Genomic DNA, 14,333 nt, shown 5'->3' on the forward strand with positions numbered 1-14,333 from the left:
TTCTTCTTCTTCTTCTTCTTCTTCTTCTTCTTCTTCTTCCTCTTCCTCTTCCTCTTCCTCTTCCTCTTCTTCTCTTAAAAGACATGAAAATTACACTTAGAAGTTATCTAGACATATGAGGAACTTCTTTAAATTTTTGTCTGAATTCCAGATAACAGTTTAACCTTTATGGCTTTCTAAGATGTATTGTCTTTATATCTATATGTATACAATATATCTGTATATATTACATGTAATATGTATAATAAGTTTATATATAAATATAATTATACATATATGAATGAATTATAGGGACAAATTAAATTTTTTTACTGTGAGAAGCAGGAATTCCTCTGGTCCACAGCCTTTCCTGTTTCCTCATACCTTTATTTTAAATATTCAGATGTGGTTGTAGATAGTCTTCTGCAGTTTCTGTTCTGTTTGTGCTTTCCCCCTGGTCCTCAAAGCTTTGTTTGAGCTCCAGTTATAAAGCATTATCCTAAGACACTTTCCCAGATAGTCTGATGCTTTCTGTTCAAGTTGACTCTTTTCAATGAATATTTACTAGGTGGTTATTGTGGCTGGGGTATTTTAAGACCTGCCTTTTCTCTTCTGTATCAACTTCAAACTCAACTGTTCTGGCTCCTATTCTACTCGGGACCCATTAGAAGGCCACAATTGAACTAATCTTATTTGATAATGACTTTCCGAATTATCCTCTCCAGGTAGCTGCTGCCTTTAATTGGGAAATGCCAGTGCCTTTCAACTAAAGTTTTGAAGTCTTAGTCACCAGAAATCAAGGTAAGGCCATTTGAAGGTGCTCAACACTTCTAAATTATACCATGCAGGAATTTCACAATTCGTCTAATAGTTGGAAGAGGTACAACAGGAGCTAAAGTTAGCTTTGCTGTTATTTATTTTAATTTATTTTTTAGTTTTAGGTGGACAAAATATCTTTATTTTATTTTTATGTGGTGCTGAGGATTGAACCCAGTGCCTCAAGCATGCTAGGCGTGCACTCTACCACTGAGCCACAACCCCAGCCCCTTTGCTGTTATTTTTAAAAATAACAGAAACAAAAATCACGAAGTGCTTTAAAAATTGAGCTTTTTAAATTTTTTGCTTTTAGTAATTCTACTTTCTTTCTAGTCTGCCAATGTCTCGGCTTGGCACAGAATCATGAGCCACCACACACCTTGTAGATTCAAACAGCAATTCTTTATTCCCGAACTCACACGGGCCTCCACACAGGTTCAGGGGCAATCTAAAATCTGCCCGCACAATTCACCTACTCCACGAGGCTTTTTTCCAAATCCCATTTGAATCTCAACGGGAACAAGCAGCAGGAACACCCTAATTCCAGCAGCAATAATCTTCATCCTCCAACTTCCCTAAAACCCCTATTGTGTTAAACCGGGAACGCCCGAAACCCAAATTATCTTAAACCCACATACTTCCTAAAACCTGCAGAATACACCCTAATCCTGGAACCACCCTGGTCATTGAGCAGGGTCACCTTTCTCAAACACACATGCAAGGTCACAGCAAATTTCCAAGGCAAGTCCATTTAACATGGGGTACGCTGGCAAGGAAATATCGATGCGTCATTCCTACTTGGCAATGGCCCTCAGCACTAGTCTTTTAAAATTATTATTGTAATCAAGTGCCCCCAGTAAAATTATCACACATTTCCAAAATCAACCTTGCTGCAACCAAAAAGTATAGAAATAATTTCTTTTTAAATTAAAATTTCAAGTTAGGTTACATTTGCATTACATTATTAATATCCCCAGACTTCAAATAATATCCTCAGAAACATCTTTCTCTAAATGTTTGTCAACATGCTCTGTTAAAATCAGAGATGGTGAAATATTATAATTTGATTGAATTGATCTAGTAAATCCATGTAATATAAAAATGTAATTCAATTCATTTGTAACTATTTAGTTATACAGAAATTTTAAAATTATGAATGAGGGATTCATCACTAATAATTGGAGAAGTATGAGATACTTCATTTTAAAGCCAATTTGTCATTTATATAATTGAAGATCGGTTTAAGAATAGTTTAGAGTGGAACCGGCCCCTCCCCCAGTGCCTGCAAGCTAGGCGAACCTGCAACCCACGGGCGGGCGGGTCACGCCCAGCAACCTGCAGAGTCACAGAACAGCTACAGGCACCTGCAGGGAATGCGGACAGGACCCACCAGTAGGACAGGGCCGGCGGCCTGCTGAGGGGCAGGCTCGTCCCCTCCCCCAGTGTCTGCAAGGTAGGCGGGACTGTGACCACCAGCAGATCCGGGCCGAGCTGCCTGCTGAGGGATGGAACCGGCCCCTCCCCCAGTGCCTGCAAGCTAGGCGAACCTGCAACCCACGGGCGGGTCAGGTCCAGCAACCAGCAGAGTCACAGAACAGCTAAAGGCGCCTGCAGGGAACGGGGACAGGACCCACCAGTAGGACAGGGCCGGCGGCCTGCTGAGGGGCAGGCCCATCCCCTCCCCCAGTGTCTGCAAGGTAGGTGGGACTGTGACCACCGGCAGATCGGGCCGAGCGGCCTGCTGAGGGGCGGAACCGCCCCCCCCCAGTGCCTGCAAGCTAGGCGAACCTGCGACCCACCGGGTCACTAGCAACCTGCCTAGTGACAGAGGTGCCCCTCGCGCCTGCTGGGTAGGCGGACCTTTGACCGACCAGCAGAGCAGACCTAGGGCCTGCCAGCGTGGTAGACGGATCACACCAATTGGAGGAGGATCACAGCCACTACCTGCCCTGCAAGGGTGTTTTTTCAACTATACAAGAGCAATATAAATAAATAGAGGGAAAATTTCAAAAACACAACAGTTTCACCAAGCAGAAAGAAACGCCAGCAGTATGAAAAGACAAGGAAAGAAAGGACCACAGGCAATACAGGTCAACTCAACTTTAGAAGAGGTAATAGGTGCAACAGATGGAATGTCAGATAGAGAGGTCAGGATATACATGCTTCAGATGATCTGGAGTCTCAAGGAAGACATGAGACAGCAAAATCAGACAATGAAAGATCACATTGACAAACAAATCCAGGAAGTAAAAGATCAATTTCACAGGGAGATAGAGGTAATAAAAAACAAACAAATAGAAATCCTAGAAATGCAGGAAACAATAAACCAACTTAAAAACTCAATTGAGAATACTACCAGCAGAGTAGATCACTTAGAAGAGAGAACATCAGACAATGGAGACAAAGTATTTCAACTGGAAAAGAATATAGACAGCTCAGCAAGTCTGCTAAGAAACCATGAGCAGAACATCCAAGAATTATGGGACAACATCAAAAGACCAAATTTAAGAGTCATTGGGATACAGGAAGGCACAGAGCTCCATACCAAAGGAATAAACAGTCTATTCAGTGAAATAATACGAGAAAGCTTCCCAGACTTGAAGAATGAGACAGAATCCCAAATCCTAGAAGCCTACAGGACGCCGAATGTGCAAAATCATAAGAGATCCACACCTAGACACATTATAATGAAGATGTCCAACATACAGAATAAGGAGAGAATTTTAAAAGCTGCAAGAGAAAGAAAGCAGATTACATTTAGGGGTAAACCAATCAGGATAACAGCTGATCTCTCAACACAGACTCTGAAAGCTAGAAGATCCTGGAATAACATATTTCAAACACTGAAAGAAAATGGGTTCCAACCAAGAATCGTGTATCCGGCGAAATTAAGCTTCAGGATAGAAGATGAAATTAAAACCTTCCATGATAAACAAAAGTTAAAAGAATTCGCAGCTAGAAAACCATCTCTTCAAAAAATCCTTGGCAAAACACTACAGGAAGAGGAAATGGAGAATAACATTGAAAACCAACAATGGGAGGTAGGACAGTAAAGGGGGGAAAGTAGTCAAAGAGGATAACAAATCAGGTTTAGTAACATCAATAAACAAATATGCCTAGAAGAAAAAATCATATCTCAATAATAACCCTAAATGTTAATGGCTTAAACTCACCAATGAAGAGACACAGGCTAGTAGAATGGATCACAAAACAAGACCCAACAATATGCTGCCTACAGGAGACACATCTGATAGGAAAAGATATTCATAGACTGAAGGTGAAAGGTTGGGAAAAATCATACCACTCATATGGACTGCGGAAACAAGCAGGGGTGTCCATACTCATATCTAATAAAATAGATTTCAAGCCAAAGTTAATCAAAAGGGATAAAGAAGGACACTTCATACTGCTTAAGGGAACCATACACCAACAAGACATAACAATCATAAATATATATGCCCCAAATAATGGTGCAGCTGTGTTCATCAAGCAAACTCTTCTCAAGTTCAAGAGTCTAATAGACCACCATACAATAATCATGGGAGACTTCAACACACCTCTCTCACCACTGGACAGATCTACCAAACAAAAGTTAAATAAGGAAACTATAGAACTCAATAACACAATTAACAACCTAGACTTAATTGACATATATAGACTATACCACCCAACATCAAGTAGTTACACTTTTTTCTCAGCAGCACATGGAACCTTCTCAAAAATAGACCATATATCATGTCACAGGGCAACTCTTAGACAATATAAAGGGGTAGAGATAATACCATGCATCTTATCTGATCATAATGGAATGAAACTGAAAATCAATGATAAAAGAAGGAAGGAAAAATCAAGCATCACTTGGAGAATGAACAATAGGTTGCTGAATGATCAATGGGTTTTAGAAGACATCAAGGAGGAAATTAAAAACTTCCTAGAGTTAAATGAAAACACAGACACAACATATCGGAATCTATGGGACACATTGAAAGCAGTTCTAAGAGGAAAATTCATTGCTTGGAGTTCATTCCTCAAAAAAAGAAAAAAACAACAAATAAATGATCTCATACTTCATCTCAAATTCCTAGAAAAAGAAGAGCAAAACAACAGCAAAAGAAGTAGAAGGCAAGAAATAATTAAAATCAGAGCTGAAATTAATGAAATTGAAACAAAAGAAACAATTGAAAAAATTGACAAAACTAAAAGTTGGTTCTTTGAAAAAATAAATAAAATTGACAGACCCTTAGCCATGCTAACGAAGAGAAGAAGAGAGAGAACCCAAATTACTAGCATACGAGATGAAAAAGGCAATATCACAACAGACACTTCAGAAATACAGAAGATAATCAGAAATTATTTTGAATCCTTATACTCCAATAAAATAGAAGATAGTGAAGGCATAGATAAATTCCTTAAGTCTTATGATCTGCCCAGATTGAGTCAGGAGGATATAGACAACCTAAACAGACCAATAACAATAGAGGAAATAGAAGAAACCATCAAAAGATTACCAACTAAGAAAAGCCCAGGACCAGATGGCTATACAGCAGAGTTTTACAAAACCTTTAAAGAGGAACTAACACCAATACTTTTCAAGCTATTTCAGGAAATAGAAAAAGAGGGAGAATTTCCAAATTCATTCTACGAGGCCAACATCACCCTGATCCCGAAACCAGACAAAGACACTTCAAAGAAAGAAAACTACAGACCAATATCTCTAATGAACCTTGACGCAAAAATCCTCAATAAAATTCTGGCGAATCGGATTCAAATACATAACAAAAAAATTATACACCATGATCAAGTAGGATTCATCCATGGGATGCAAGGCTGGTTCAATATACGGAAATCAATAAATGTTATTCACCACATCAATAGACTTAAAAATAAGAACCATATGATCATCTCGATAGATGCAGAAAAAGCATTCGACAAAGTACAGCATCCCTTTATGTTCAAAACTCTAGAAAAATTAGGGATAACTGGATCATACCTCAACATTGTAAAAGCAATCTATGATAAGCCACAGGCCAGCATCATTCTGAATGGAGAAAAATTGAAGGCATTCCCTCTAAGATCTGGTACAAGACAGGATGCCCTCTCTCACCACTTCTGTTCAACATAGTCCTCAAAACACTGGCCAGAGCAATTAGACAGACGAAAGAAATTAAAGGCATAAAAATAGGAAAAGGAGAACTTAAATTATCACTATTTGCAGATGATATGATTCTATACCTAGCAGACCCAAAAGGGTCTACAAAGAAGCTATTAGAGCTAATAAATGAATTCAGCAAAGTTGCAGGATATAAGATCAACACGCATAAATCAAAGGCATTCCTGTATATCAGCGACAAACCCTCTGAAACGGAAATGAGGACAACTACTCCATTCACAATATCCCCCCAAAAAATAAAATACTTGGGAATCAACCTAACAAAAGAGGTGAAAGATTTATACAATGAAAATTACAGAACCCTAAAGAAAGATTTAGAAGAAGACCTTAGAAGATGGAAAAATATACCCTGCTCATGGATAGGCAGAACTAACATCATCAAAATGGCGATATTACCAAAAGTTCTCTATAGGTTTAATGCAATACCAATCAAAATCCCAACGGCATTTCTTGTAGAGATAGATAAAGCAATCATGAAATTCATATGGAAAAATAAAAGACCCAGAATAGCAAAAGCAATTCTAAGCAGGAAGTGTGAATCAGGCGGTATAGCGATACCAGACTTCAAACTATACTACAGAGCAATAGTAACAAAACCAGCATGGTACTGGTACCAAAACAGGCGGGTGGACCAATGGTACAGAATAGAGGACACAGTAACCAATCCACAAAACTACAACTATCTTATATTTGATAAAGGGGCTAAAAGCATGCAATGGAGGAAGGATAGCATCTTCAACAAATGGTGCTGGGAAAACTGGAAATCCATTTGCATCAAAATGAATCTGAATCCCTATCTCTCGCCATGCACAAAAGTTAACTCAAAATGGATCAAGGAGCTTGATATTAAATCAGAGACACGGCATCTGATAGAAGAAAAAGTTGGTTATGATCTACATACTGTGGGATCAGGCTCCAAATTCCTCAATAGGACACCCATAGCGCAAGAGTTAACAACTAGAATCAACAAATGGGACTTACTCAAACTAAAAAGTTTTTTCTCAGCAAAAGAAACAATAAGAGAGATAAACAGGGAGCCTACATCCTGGGAACAAATCTTTACTCCACACACTTCAGATAGAGCCCTACTAACCAGAATATATAAAAAACTCAAAAAATTAGACAATAAGATAACAAATAACCCAATCATTTATTGGGCAAAGGACCTGAACAGACACTTCTCAGAGGAGCACATACAATCAATCAATAAGTACATGAAAAAATGCTCACCATCGCTAGCAGTCAGAGAAATGCAAATCAAAACTACCCTAAGATACCATCTCACTCCAGTAAGATTGGCAGCCATTAGCCAACAATAAGTGCTGGAGAGGATGCAGGGAAAAGGGCACTCTTGTTCATTGCTGGTGGGACTGCAAACTGGTGCAGCCAATTTGGAAAGCAGTATGGAGATTTCTTGGAAAGCTGGGAATGGAACCACCATTTGACCCAGCTATCCCCCTTCTTGGTCTATTCCCAAAGACCTAATAAGAGCATGCTACAGGGACACTGCTACATCAATGTTCATAGCAGCACAATTCACGATAGCAAGATTGTGGAATCAGCCTAGATGCCCTTCAATAGATGAATGGATAAAAAAATGTGGCATTTATACACAATGGAGTATTACTCTGCACTAAAAAAATGACAAAATCATAGAATTTGGAGGGAAATGGATGGCATTAGAGCAGATTATGCTAAGTGAAGCTAGTCAATCTTTAAAAAACAAATACAAAATGACTCCTTTGATATAAGGGGAGGAAACAAGGACAGGGTAGGGACGAAGAGCTTGAGAAGAAGATTTACATTAACAGGGTTGAGAGGTGGGAGGGAAAGGAAGTGAGAAGGGAAATCGCATGGAAATGGAAGGCGATCCTCAGGGTTATACAAAATGACATATAAGAGGAAAGGATGGGTAAGACAAGACAATACAAATGGAAGAAATGATTTACAGTAGAAGGGGTAGAGAGAGAAAAGGGGAGGTGAGGGGAGGGGAGGGGGGATAGTAGAGAATAGGACAGACAGCAGAATACATCAGACACTAGAAAGGCATTATGTCAATAAATGGAAGGGTAACTGATGTGATACAGCAATCTGTATACGGGGTAAAATTGGGAGTTCATAACCCACTTGAATCAAACTGTGAAATATGATGTATTAAGAACTATGTAACGTTTTGAACGACCAACAATAAAAAAAAAAGAAAGAAAAAAAAAGAATAGTTTAGAGAATTTTCTTCCATACACGAAGTAAGCTGATTGTTTCAACTGTTATCCTTCAAAGAGAATAGCTACACAGCTCAATAGTTTTTTCTAAGCCATAAAGTATTGTAAAGTGATCTGTTAAAATATAAAATAATACAACTGTTCTTTAAACTCCCAATCTATTGCTTTTCAGTGTTCATGAAACAAATGAGACAACGAGAGCTGATTTGTTTGTTTTCAAAAAGTACCTTGGGAAATCACTGATTTTGTTTATAGGAATGTCTAGGTAGACACTGAAATTAAATTTGAATTCCTATAGATGGATTTCCAAATTTGAATTCCTATAGATGGATTTATTTTCCAAACATAAACATCTCTTATAGTTTGTCCTTAAAATGATATAAAATATTTTTGTAGGCAAAGAAGCAAATACACTGAAAAGAAACCCCAGAAAACTCCTCCAAGCAGTTTCCTTGCATTGTGGGAATTGAATTTACCTTACAATTTCCTGCGTAAATGCTCAAAGATTTTCCTAAATCAATAGGCTTATGAGTTGTCTTACTGAGAATAATAGCACTTTTGATTACCTTTATTTTCTTTAGTTCCTTTAAATTTTGTGGGAAATTTTAACTTCTTGGTAAAAGGTGTTTTCATTGGAATAAAAAATGGGACTTTCAGATGCCTGTCATTTTCTAAAATGCTTTGAAGTTTGAATTTTCTATGTATATCAAGAGAGGTAAGTCCCTCTGAATGGGGTGTACTAATGATAAATTTAGGATTTCAAGAATCAACCTACATTACTGTTAACAAAAACTATACCTGTTATTGACATCACACAGTCAGCTTTTGTGTGAATTTCATTTGTGACAACTATTTATTATACTTATCAAATGGCAGGAAAAAAGGCTCCAGCACTGAAGTTTTTAAAATAGTCACAGGCATTGAAAGTAGATGGCACTGGACCTATCAGATAATGTGGTATGACACTGCCCAGAGATCAATGCAGTTGTGGAAAAAGAATGGCAGTTAAGAAAGTGTTTAAAACTATTCAGAAACTCATTTTTTTTGCCAGGAGTGCAATGCTTCTTTGGGGAGACCCCAGAAAGGTACTATGGCAGACAGAATCCTAAAATGACCCTCAAGATTCTCTCCTCCTGGTGTATAAGTCCCTGTCTTTGAGTACAAACAGGGCTAGTATATTGTGATGGGATATCTCCCTGGTGATTGTGTTATATTAGGTGTCAGAAAGGATTTTGTAGATGTTGCAAAAGTCCTTAATCATTTCACTTTTATTTAATCAAGAGGGAGATAAATGTGGGTGAACCAGACATTTTCTGGTGAGATCTTAACAGAAATATTTGAGGCGTTAGAGAAATACACTTGTTAGCCTGGAAGAAGTAAGCATCTATGTGACAAGAGGGTCTAGTGAGGAGACTACAGGATGGGGGGACTATAAGATGGGATCTAGAAGCTGACTATAACACTTGGTGAACATTGAGAAATAGAACTACTGGTTGTACAACTTCAATTAAACAAATTCTACCATCTGCAGTGAGTCTGGAAGAGGGTCCTGGAGTAGAATATGTGATTATAGTCCCTGTCAACACCTTGAGGTTAACCTGCTGACACCCTGAGCAGAGGATGCAGCTAACTAATGTCTATACTGCAGAGCAAGAAAGCGAAGATAATGAAATTGTATGGTTTTAGGTTGCTACACGACAATAGATAATGAATGTAAATGAAACCAATGCTTTTAAGTAGACACTGTAGCTGTAAGGCTAAAAAGACAGGACCATAAGTGGCACTTGACTCAAGAGTATTCAGCTAGCTGTAATCCAGAGTCCAAATCAATGTGTCTCTTTTCTTGACTTTTTTCTTTTCATCAAATTTATACACATATAAGTTAATGCATATGTCTTTTGTAATATATTTTATGTCTTTGTGTTACAAACAAAATATCTATAACTCTTTATCTACATTTTAATCCTTATCTGCCTCATCAATTGAGATGGTGATATGGATTTTTCACTCTATTAAATTATAAAGCAAAGTGAAAGTCTGATTCTTAAAGATAAGATGCAGTTAAATAGGTATCAATTGTTTATAATTAGCATTGGGGAAAAGATTTCTCTTTTCATGACTGTGATACAAAAATCTATTATATAAATTCACTTAATTTTTAAGACTTTATAGGTGAATAAAAATGTAGTAAAACCTTTAAACTGATGTGCCATAGTATAAATTGGTAATACTTTGAAAAAAAAGAGCTGATATGCTAATTTAATAACCTGAGCCATGTGCATAACTAGTAGCACATTATACTTTTAAATATTTTAAAATAATAATTAAATATACAAAATATTTTATGTAAGAAAATATTCTCTGCAATATTTTATGCAATATTTAGATTTCCTTCTGAATGAAAATCTCAATTAGGTTGAGTTAGCAAACTGGTAAAAAAACTCCTCAGTGACATGTTATGCAGCCATTAAAAAAATGTTAAATGAATCAGTTCATCGTGTGTAGTAATTCTTATTATAACCAGCTAAGATGAAGTATGCAGAATTGTATATATATACTGTGTGATTACATTGACTTAAAAGTTACAAATACAAGAGTAATTCAAAATCCTGGATAGAAATGTGTAATACTGTCTTTACTGATTGTGTTTGGTTGATGGAGCTATGACAATTTTGTTTTACTTCTTTGTCCTCCATTTTTAGTATTTTAAAACATATCTAATGAATATATATGCCTTTAAAATAATTTTTAATAACATAAAAATCATATTCAGAAATTCTAAGGAAAATAGTCTTTGAGACCCCTTTGTCTTCTAAGGATAAATCCATGGTGATTATTCTTGTAGGATGGTCCACATGCAGTAAGGTAGAGCCACATATTTTATCTGTGCTAAGAAGACACCAAACTAGTGGCTCTGGGCCATTTCCAACTGTGGCTGTTTTGCACTGTCTTCAGAAAAATAAAGGTATTTAAAAACTGGATAGTTTTACACAAGACGCTGCTTTTTCATCTTTGCTCAGAAATTGAGAAGATCTGTCAATATCAAGCCCATGTTCTTACATGATGTGATGTGGTGTCTTTCAGTTTCCCAGTCACTTATTCCCAATGGTTTGCTTGACTTTGAGATCCAGTTATCCATTGCCATTCGTCAACTGTACTTGCTCTCTTGCCAGTCTTAAAGTAGGAAAACATTTTTTTTCTGTGCTCATTTCTCTTTCAAAAAAAATGGAATATGAGAGGTGGAGCTCAGACGGTTCTTTGTTTCTTGATCCCAGTATGCTTTTTTCTTTTTTTGGTTTTGTTGGCATTTACGGTTGTAACCCCCAGAGAGGAAAGAAAGAATTGATTGGAAGCACCTAGTGTAACCTGAGCCACATATTTAACAAATGCTAGTTTCCACCTATCTTTTCTTTCAGTTGTTTTTGAAACATTTGGACATGGAATAAAGTGGTTATAACAGTTCCAGTGGCTGGAAATGGAGCACCATAACCAAAGGTTGAAATCAAGCAGGAATGACTGAGACTGTATTTCCACTAAAGCAGAGACTGTAAAGAGAGAAGAGGGTATGATACCCATGTAGGTGACCCCAATTTTCTCTTTGTATCTTTACTGAAATCGATGAAATTTCTCCCCAGAGCCAGGAAAGGGAGGAAGCCATCCCTTGATGTGGTGTTAGGTTTCAGCTGGCTGTGTGTCTCTGGCCTCTGAGTGAGGTTAACTAAGCAAAGGAAAGTCACACTTTCAATGCAGTTAGATAATTTTTCTTTCTAAACCACATTCAAGACACTAATTCCATTTCTTTCCTGACGGTGTATAGGTGAATTAGCAAGAAACCACTACTGCATTGTTTTCTAGTCTTCAAATGAAGCCTAATTAAAGAAATATATAGTTTTTATTGAGCTGCAAGAAAAAGGGACATGGGGCACAATTAAGTTTGCATCAATAATTAAAACCATACAATTATTAATGTAGCAAATATTACACATTAATAAGAAATATATTTTGTCACCAACTGCTGCATAAAATTCCTTTTTTTATAATCCATAATCCAAAAGGAGAAATGGAGAAAGAATATGCTAAAAACATTATAATTACAGCCTAGTTTATTGCTCCTGGAAGTAGAATGCTTGCCACACTTCAACATCCTCTTTTCTAAGATGCAATTGTTCTCAATTGGTTAAAAGATGTAGAAGATAACAGTGTAATTATAGCAAAGATTGTTCCTATGTAACATAAGTCTTTACTAGGGGCCTAAAATATTTATCAATCTGTTCAATATTTTCTTCTGAGATAAGACTACTATGGCAGAGAAAAGAGGGGCTTCCTCCACCCTTATTTCCTAAGTTCTCTGATTGAGCTCATATTATTCTGCTCCTGCCCTTTTGAGAGAGAGAGAGAGAGAGAGAGAGAGAGAGAGAGAGAGAGAGAGAGAGAGAGGAGGAGAGAGAGAGAGAGAGAGAGAGAGAGAGAGAGAGAGAGAGAGAGAGAGAGAGAGAGAGACTTGATATAAAAGTCAGCCTCCTGTTTCATGGATCATCTATTTAGATAACCCTTCTCTTAGTTATTAAAGGTCCTTTAGAAAATGTTAAAAAATGAAGTTTTATCTATTCTGCCTTCTGCTTCCTGTCCAATACTTCTTTTGTCAAAACCTTATAACCTGCTACTGCAATTGGTTGTTTGCTTTAATGTGCCCTCTAGGCTTACACAGTACAAGACACATCATAGGCACCAATGGCTATTTAAGGAATAAGTGTGGTTGTTCACGAAACAGCTTCAGAGGCTTTACCTCAGGTCGGGCTTTGGAGTCAACAGAAGGATCTTTATTGAATTGCAAAATCAGGAAACTGAGTGGTCCCACTACTCACAGTTCCCAGGTTACCCGAGGACAAAATATTTTTGGCTTATATGGGTCTTGGGCTAGTCAGATTCCTGAGCAGACGAGTAAGGGAAAGGCCTTGGGGGTGGAGTTTATCATGTTAGCATGTTTTCTGATCATGTGTCCTATGTTCCACCAGAGGTGGAGATTTAGCATTGCAATTAGGGTGAGCTAACATTTGATGTCATTGTTCACAAGGGGGAAGGGTGCTGCTTTTAACTGCATCATGCATGCTCTTTAATCCAGTTTCAACAAGATCTAGGACATTGTCAGTTTAACTGTACTGCACATGCTTTTTTAATTATGGTTTGAACTGAGTGGAGAAATCATGGTCCATGCCTTCTGCTTTAGTGTCCTATTGAGCCTATATTTGTTAGGTTAAGCAAACTAAAACCACCAAGAGATGTAAGTGAAATGGAAATTATAAGATTACAACTGACAGGTGTTAGGCATGATGAATTTGGACTCTTGGGGCTCCTCCATTCCTTCAAGGTGCGAAAGAGTTGCTTTGTCTAAATCAGTTTTAAGATGAATAAATTAATTGAACACCTCAATCTGATCTGATACTGGTGAATTCAGTATCTACCATGAGCAAGTTGTTGGGGATAATATAAAGTGAAGGAGCATAGCTTTCTGCTTACTAATCCAGAAGCAAAATGATACTGTCTTGTATACTCTGCATCAGCTACAGAGGAGAGTTAACAAAACCAAATGGAGGTTCAACAATGGGAAATTAATACTTAGTTCTAAAAGTTAGGAAAAGCTTCATGCAAAGGGGACATTTAAGATGTGTAGTCATGAATGGGGGATTTTTAGAAGAGAAAATATTCTTAGTGGATGCATGGTTAGGTGTGTAAAAAAAGGATCAGCTGCAAGTGTAGGAGAGTGGGTATCACATGTTTGGGAATGGCACAGGATCTAACTTGATGGAGACATTTTTCCAAGCAAGGCTTCAAGAAGTGGGTTAGGGCTCTGTTGAGGTGGCCTTGGAATGACAGACCTGGTGGTTAATCAGGGTCTGTGTGGGATGACTTTCACAGTTGGACCTTCACTCAATTAGTCTTGTTCCTTTTATTTATTGACTGATGCTGGGGATTGAACCCAATACCTACTACTCCACCACCACCACTCACAGCCCCTGGTTTGGTGCTCCTTTAAAGTGTATTGTAATAATTAGCTCTCTAGAGTTAGATTTTCTAACTTAGGTTTCTTTACTGTTTTTCATGGATTTTGGTTCATGGTAAATACTAAGAATTAATTCAGCATTGAT

General features: G+C 37.6%; 1 long non-coding RNA gene across 4 annotated transcripts in view; it reads left to right on the forward strand.

Annotated features, from left to right (window-relative positions):
- LOC113196719 (uncharacterized) overlaps nucleotides 1-14,333 on the forward strand; it is a 161,407-nt gene that overhangs the window by 86,590 nt on the left and 60,484 nt on the right. For 2 of the 4 annotated variants that reach the window (XR_003302588.2, XR_013343898.1), the window contains exon 4: nucleotides 705-780. The exons of 1 other annotated variant lie outside the window; for it this stretch is intronic. This is a non-coding gene — a long non-coding RNA (uncharacterized LOC113196719). Of the gene's footprint in view, nucleotides 1-704; nucleotides 781-11,603; nucleotides 11,726-14,333 lie in introns of those variants that run through there. One more of the 4 variants, XR_003302589.1, reaches the window with a different exon arrangement.

This window comes from Urocitellus parryii, chromosome 1, assembly GCF_045843805.1.
Source record: "Urocitellus parryii isolate mUroPar1 chromosome 1, mUroPar1.hap1, whole genome shotgun sequence".
In the NCBI taxonomy this organism is placed as follows: Eukaryota; Metazoa; Chordata; class Mammalia; order Rodentia; family Sciuridae; genus Urocitellus; species Urocitellus parryii.